General features: G+C 33.8%; 2 long non-coding RNA genes across 2 annotated transcripts; both read left to right on the forward strand.

Annotated features, from left to right (window-relative positions):
* The first annotated feature begins 2,706 nt into the window (after nucleotides 1-2,706).
* LOC113285402 lies at nucleotides 2,707-3,756 on the forward strand. Its single transcript, XR_003328639.1, has 4 exons — nucleotides 2,707-3,008; nucleotides 3,107-3,112; nucleotides 3,229-3,303; nucleotides 3,441-3,756. It is a non-coding gene; the product is annotated as an uncharacterized LOC113285402 (long non-coding RNA).
* Nucleotides 3,757-3,956: 200 nt separating this feature from the next.
* On the forward strand, nucleotides 3,957-5,392 carry LOC113285403. Its single transcript, XR_003328640.1, has 6 exons — nucleotides 3,957-4,002; nucleotides 4,097-4,297; nucleotides 4,414-4,528; nucleotides 4,673-4,799; nucleotides 5,003-5,071; nucleotides 5,177-5,392. It is a non-coding gene; the product is annotated as an uncharacterized LOC113285403 (long non-coding RNA).
* The last annotated feature ends 2,691 nt before the right edge of the window (nucleotides 5,393-8,083 follow it).

Consider the following 8,083-nt stretch of genomic DNA (forward strand, 5'->3'; position numbering starts at 1 on the left):
GTTCAATTCTGATATATTTCGTCTTCAGATCACCCGAACGAGAAACTCAGGTCTAACTCTAGTAATCTTTGGACATGTGATGTTCAATTCTGATATATTTCGTCTCCATTTCATTCGAACGAGAAACTCAAGTCTAACTCTAGTAATCTTTGGACCTGGGATGTTCAATTCTGATATATTTCGTCTTCAGTTCATCCGAATCAGAAACTTAGGTCTAACTGTACTAATCTTCGAACTCGAGATGTTCAATTCTAATATATTTCATCTTTAGTTCATTTTAACGAGAAACTCAGGTCTAACTCTAGTAATTTTTGAACTTGTGATGTTGAATTTTGATATATTTCGTCTTCAGTTCATCCAAACGAGAAACTCATGTCTAAATCTAATAATTTTTGAACTTGTGATGTTTTCGAACCTGATATATTTCTTCTCCAGTTCACCTGAATTAGAAACTCAGGTTTAAATTTAGTAATCTTAACCTGGGATGTTTCGAATCTGATATATTTCTTCTTCGGTTCACCCGAATGAGAAACTCAAGTCTATATTTAGTAATCTTCGAACCTGGGATGTTCGAATCTGATATATTTTGCTCCAGTTCATCCAAATGAGAAACTTGGGTCTAACTCTAGTAATCTTTGAACCTGGGATGTTCAAATATAATATTTTCTTCTCCAGTTCACCTGAATGAGAAACTCAGGTCTAACTTTAGTTATCTTAACCTGGGATGTTTTCGAATCTGATATAGTTCTTCTCCAGTTCACCCGAATGAGAAACTCAAGTCTAACTTTAGTAATCTTCGAACCTAGGATGTTTGAATCTGATATATTTTGTGTCCAATTCATCTAAGTGAGAAGCTTGGGTATAACTCCAGTAATCTTTGTACCTGGGATGTTCAAATATAACATATTTCTTCTCGAGTTCACCAGAATGAGAAACTCAGGTCTAACTTTAGTAATCTTAACCTGTGATGTTTTCGAATATGATATATTTCTTCTCCAGTTCTTCCGAATGAGAAACTCAGGTCTAACTCTAGTAATCTTTGAACCTGAGATGTTCGAATCTGATATATTTCTTCTCTAGTTCTTCCAAATGAGATCGCATGTCAATCATAATAGGCATAAGTCTTCAATCATCATCATTTGTATGTTTTCGATTTAGGGTTTCATCATCTTTTTCTTTTTTGTCGATTTTTAGGGTTTCATCATCTGTTAAGTCATTCATCTAATACCTTTTTTTTTTTAAATTTAATTTTAAGGTTCGCCAGAGTTGGAGCTTTGAAGAACTGATCTTAAATATGAGCTTAGTAGGTATAGTGGACTTTGCAATAAATTTTAGGTATAATGGATTTTGCACCTATTATTAAAACCATTTGAACCATTCAATAATTTTTATCTTTGACACATAGCAAGAACCTAACCATCATGAGAGAAAATTCGGCCTATATATAACATTAAATTAATAAGTATTTTCAGACTTTACCGACATACGTGTATAAGTCGTTTTTTATATTTGAATATAGGAGAGAAAATTCGGCCTATATAAAAAATTAAATTAATATGTATTTTTAGACTTTACCGAGAAAAAATAGCATTTTATGAGGAGTCTTTGGGTGGGTATAAGAATTCTATGTTTTATGGTAATATAGAAAATATATGAGCTCCTAACCGAAAATCAGCTTGTGGCACTTTGGTTGGATTCCCGTATGGGTAGCCTGACCTCTCAGGTTCGACCCCTTCCCTTCATTAATTTTTTTTTGAGTATAAAAATCCAGTGGCGTGCAGCTCTACCACTACCCCACTTTAATCGAGTTACAGTACATGTACATGTGCGAAATACGCAAACAAAAAATCGTGTCCCTATATCTATTAGGTTTTCTTTTATGAAGTGAAGTTATAGAAGAGATAGAAAATCAGTCAACCTTATATCTTTTTCATTCTCCTACGCCTCTTACTCTCTCCATTTTCTCTGTGAACATGTAACCCTAACCTATTATATGTGTTTTTTGTCTATCTTATATCTTCTAATGTTTCTGCAACAAATCGAAACGCGATCTGATCAAAGAAGAAGAAATTTTGTTTTTCTATTTCTGTTTATACTTACTCGGAACAACAGCTAAGTGAATCTATGAACTGATTTCAGTTTCAATTGTTTTTTGTTTGATCGATTATGAGTTACTTTTTATGACATATTTCTAATCTTGTTTTTCAGTGTGATTTATTAGGTTTTTTCGAAGGAGAATGAGTAGAGGAGAAACCCTAAATTTATCAGCAAGAAGAGAAGAAATCCTAGCCTCTATTTTGGAACCAAAGTGAGTTCTTCTTCGATTTTCTTGGTGAAGTCAATCTTTCAACTCAGGTAATGTTTTCTCAAAACCCAATTTTTTTTTAACAATTTGATTTAGCTTATTGATTTGATTTTGTGTTATTAATATTAAAGTGTTTTCTGATGGGGTTTTTATTTTTGAAGGTTGTTGTGAAGGTTATATATAAATCTGAAGGAGGAGTATAGATTTTCTGAGTAGTATTTGTTTTGGGGGTTTGCCGAATCATTAAGATGAAGCTATAGAATGTTGGACTCATAGATCTAAATAACTACGGGTCTGAACTCATAAATTTTGTGTTGTTTTGATCTTTATTTATGTTTAATAACCAATTTAAAATGATATTGATTATTATTGTATGGGTTTATTTGTATGTATATGGTTGATAATGGGACTGAATCTGGGATTTTTTTGAGTTTTCGATAGTCGTTATAAGGATAAGTTTTTATTTTTATGATTTCGGTTGGCTATTGGAACTGAATGAGGGATCTAGGTAAAGTTTTCCAGGGGAAAGAATCAATTTAGGGCTGTGAATATGTGATTTTTGCAGTTTTAATGTTGGTTTTACTTTGCAGCAAGCAGAAGTTTTAAGGATCAACAAACTTTAAAATGGAGGAAAACTATGGAGCTAAGGTGGGTGGCATGTGTGGACTGCAGAACATTTTGAGAACGAAAGACAAATAATGACGTAACTCGGTAGTTCTTTTATCTCGTAGCTTGGTTCTGTCTTTAAATATGTAATTCCTTTCGCCAGTATTTTATAATTTCCCTTTAAATGTATTGCAGGTAATGGTAATGACCTCCCAGATTCTATTGGATGCTATGAGGAAAGCATTTTTCAGTTTAGATAATGTGTATACTGGTGTTTGATAATGGTCATAAGATTAACCATTGATGGGCTTTCACAGGAAGGATCTATCTTTGCTTCTATTCCAACAACATTATTTTGGATGGCTTATATTGCTTGTTTGTTGCTTACATGGGTATGTATATTGAAGAACCAAGATATACCTTTTACTCTGAACTGTGTGTCATCTTGCTCTTCTCACACTAAATCTTGTCTTATCTTAGCCTGCTAGAGACATCTTACAATAATATTTTGTATTGTCTTTTTTTTTAGAGTTGATGGGGTCAGTTATCTCTCATTACAAGGAATCAGTAACACCTCCAAGGAATCAACCTGTCTAATTTTAGGCCATTTGGAAGGCTTTGGCGGGACTACTTTTAATTTTTTACCAATAAGGTGAATCTACTTCTATTTTTACGCAAATTTATTATTATTGGATGGTGTGTTTTAAACTTAGTAATATTAACATTGCTTGATTTATGACAGTGAATGACGGAAGTTAATGGTTGCATGAGATTGGAACAATCTATACTTTGGTCTAAAATTGATTCCGGTGTTTAGAAATTTTGCGAACATGTCAATGGTTAAGTACTATGACAAACAGAAAACTTTAACACCTTATGCTCCGTTGAGCTCACATTATGTGAAGTTTCTATGACTATGGGTGTTACAAAACGTAATATCATCTTAGATATATAAGGAACAATGTTTTTCTGTTAGTATGAGTTAGCTGTGAAAGTTCTGCAGCTAGTTTGACCTTGTTTTGTGTAATTTACTATTTTGGCAGACTCCCAAAAGAGGGGTGAAGGCACCAGTGGCGGCAAAGAAGAAGACCGTAAGTTTTAGTTTCTTGTGACCATGTTCACCAAAGAAGCTATTTTACTAAATATGTAGCTTTCCCTGCTGAAGATGGAATTTTCATCTTGCAGGATAAGGTTGTGAACCCTTTTTTTTGAAAAGCGTCCAAAATAGTTTGGTATTGGTGGTGCATTTCCTCCAAAAAGGATTTGCATAGGTTCGTGAAATGGCCAAAAGTTGTCCGCATTCAACGCCAAAGGAGGATTTTAAGCAACGTTCAAAGGTTCCACATGCTTTGAACCAGTTCACAAAGACCATAGATAAAAACCTTGGTATTATGTCGAGTTTCGTATATGTATTACATTTATTATGTCTCTGTGATGCTATAAGAACGATACAGTTGATTATTTCTTAGCAGGACCTGACCCAATTGCATTTGCTTTTCCAGGAAAACGACAAAGTTGGAGGATGATTTATATAGTTTGGTTACATATTACTTGGAATGCTTGTTGGACCTGCAACTGCTGGAAGAGGAGAATCATATTTGTTGAACAAAAGAGAAGGTCAATTCATTTCCTGGCATATCGCCTATTTTACTACCGATCATCTAATTTACTGTTGGGGTATTGAATTTTTAAACAAATTTCTCAAGTATAAGTCGGAAGTGTCTAATTTACTACTGATTGGTGCAATTCATTTCCTTGCAGATCGGACGATGGTGGATGCTTGCCTTACAGAATGTGCTCACTACCAAGACCTTGTTCAGGTGCATAACTCATAAGTGTTGCAGATTTGAAAGACAATCGGCACGCAAGACAAGGCAAAGACTGTTATGTGAGTTCTGTCTTTTAGTCTACTTATATGTTATCTATTTAAGTTTCTAACATATGTTATATTCCCTCAAACTTAGGAATATGAATTCTCTCCAAGTATCAAACTTCATGAAGAGAGATCAATAATAATGTAGTTCTTTACATTTCTTTATTCTGTTTTTATCAAAACTTGTCATTAACATGTTCAATTTTTATTATTTGTAGCTCATGCGTGTTTGATGCCAATGCTGGAATTACTTGAAATGATAAATTTGTCTATGCTCGCGTTGAATGGTATGATAACAAATCTTATTGATTCATTTGTATATTTTTATTCTCTTGCAACTTCTTATCTCATTGTGTATTAATTAAGTTAAGCTAGTTTTTTCTTGGTTGCAGCTCACAAAGTGTTGGCTCTGAATTGTGCTTGGTTAAATAAAACAATTTTTTTGTTGCAAGTATCATAATGAATAGACCTTTGTGCTTGTATTTCCACAATGTATGTATGAGTGTTGAAATGTGTGTCGCAGCCTGTGTTTCAGGATAAATTGTGTTGCAGGCCTGTAAACTGGAAGCCCAGGTCCGTTATAATGGATCTGGACTATCCATTTTTTTTAATTATAATTTAAAGAATTGTCACGGAAATAATTGTTACAAAAAGTGTTAGTTAAAAAGAACACGTGTCATCATCTGGGTGCTGATATAGGACGATGACACGTGTTACTAAAAGATTTGTTACAAGCAATAGGTAACACTTATAGGTGTTCTGTAACCGTTACTACAAGAACACAGTGTTCTTAAAGGGATCGTTGCAATAATATACTCACACCTAAACTGTGACAGTTTTCGTGACAAATGAGCCACGTGTCGCTTTCCTAAAATTAGGTCAATTGTGGCTAATAATTATTGTAACGCTTTTTATATGTGACTGTATCTGGATCTTGTCACAGATAAAACCGTTACAAATTCAATAAGTAACAGGTGTAACCTGTGACAAAATCCTGGAAATGGTGTAGTGTTCTTTTATCAAAAACATTGAAAACCCTAGCTATAATTCCTTTTGCAGATGATGAGGTAATGGAGGTAGACGATGTTCTTCTCGATTTGTATGTATCCATTTTCCAAATTTCCTTCTCTACCTATTGATTTTTCGATTTGATTTCTTTCGATTGATTTGGATTTTAGTTGTACTTTCGCTTTGATGGTGTTGTAATTCTAAAAACGTGAAACTGTACCGATTTGATAAAGATGGAAATCAATGGAAAAATGAGGAGTTAGAACTGCGAAGATTCTTAAACATAAACATACTGAGAAAGCATTGAATTGATTTTGGGTTTACTTGATGTTTTGATTTCATCTGTAAGGTTTGATTAAGGGGTTTTTGTGATTTTGATTTGTAGTGTTACCAACAATTTATATTCAATAACATATAGAGAATGAGAAATCATGTGTATGGCACGCTACTGATTACTCTGATGGTGAATTGAAAGAACAGTTGTTTTGTGTTCGATTTGCATCCACCGAGAGTAAGTATTTTCTTGACATTTCATTGATTTTTAATTTTATTTATGTATATTTTTGAAGAACGTTTTGCAGCACCAGTTACCATTAGGGTTGTCTTTGTTTTCTTGTTTAATAGTCATAATAACTCAATGCGTCATAGGGCTTAGGACATATGTTGAGTTTTTTATTTGTGAGTTGAGAGTTTGAAGTAGGATACAGTGATTCTTGTGCAGAGATCCATTTTCTTTTTGATTTTTTAAAGATTCGATTGAGATTATGTCTTGAGTTTAGATTATCATATAATGTAATGCTCTTTGGTTGGCTGAGTTAGTTTCGATGTTCTCTTGCGATGGCGTACCAATTCAATCTTAGTAGAAAAAGGCCAAGGGTGTACATGTTAATTCCGCTATATGACTTAGTGATACCATTAGTTGCTTAACTGGTTGAGTCTCATAAGCAAAATTGCAAAATAAAATTTCCAGAATTCGTTGACATAAACTGGCTTCAAGTCTCGATGATTCTTAAATGGTCAAGCCAACATTTGATAAAAAAAATTGCATTCTACTTTAAACTGTTTGCAATTAGTATGGTTAAAATAAATGCAAATTTAGTATTATTCCCCAGAAACGTGCACATTCTAGATGTGAACATAACATTCTGGAGGCCTGTAGCGATGCATACCATCACATGAGCCAATTGTTACTGTTGTTAAAGCCACGAATATCTCTGTCCCTAGTATGTTGCTTATTTCGAATTGTTAGTACTGGAATACTACCTAAATTGATGAATATTCTTATCTTTTACTGTACCTGAATACTACCTAAGGTTGCGCATCAAAGTTTTGGGTACTGGTACATTCTTTGGTGCCGGTCTATCTTATTTGCAAACAAAGCTAGATGCAGGAAGACATGATCATACCTCCACTAGCTCTTGTCTGCAGGTGAAGCTTTCTATAAATTTAATTTAATTTAATTTAATTAATAGGAATACGTGTATGCTAATGGTAGAGTATGAATAATATTTGAGATAAATTATGCAAGTTCAACCAATTTATACCCAAATACTTGCTATACTATTATGATTTCTGTCGTGTGACATTTGCTGAATGCATCAAGTGATGTACGTCCAAGTAGAATGGTTGTTTAATTTTTTTTCCTTGACTATTAGGCATCGTATAATTCCACAATAATTTTTAGAGCAGGTTAATTTCACAAAGGAGTTCAATGTGGCTATTCATGTGCGCAGTTGTACAGATCTGTACGATTCACAGATGAATTTTTGATCATGTATTCAGAATTTTTTTTTATCACCCTCTAGTTGTCATATTTCTACAAGGCAATCTACACAAGTTTTTATTACTTGGACAACTGAATCCCCTACGAGTCCATGACCCTCAGGGGAAGAGTATAAGTTTGTCTCCCTTTCTAGCTCGTACCTAGATTGTTTCCACATCTTCATTGTCTCTCTTAGAAAATGATTCTTCATGTTTTGGTTATATACCTTTAATGCTGTAACATTTTATAGGTTTGATGTTTGTTGGGGGTGTTTTAAACTAAATTGGCATCTTCTTACACAGGATACTGGGATTACTCGACATCTCCCTTACGTATTGATTTGTGAGGAACTGAAGGGAGCTGTTGCAAGTACTTCTGTTGCTTTTACCAAGCCACCCAGCAATGCCGAATATAATTGCCTCGTTAATGAAATAATGGATCCAAGTGGGATGTTATACGATGTATATGGAGTACTTTGGAGATGTTTCACTAGGTCGATTAGATGGCCAAAAACTTCTGTAATCCTATA

This window comes from Papaver somniferum, chromosome 6 (assembly GCF_003573695.1).
Source record: "Papaver somniferum cultivar HN1 chromosome 6, ASM357369v1, whole genome shotgun sequence".
NCBI classification, from domain to species: domain Eukaryota; kingdom Viridiplantae; phylum Streptophyta; class Magnoliopsida; order Ranunculales; family Papaveraceae; genus Papaver; species Papaver somniferum.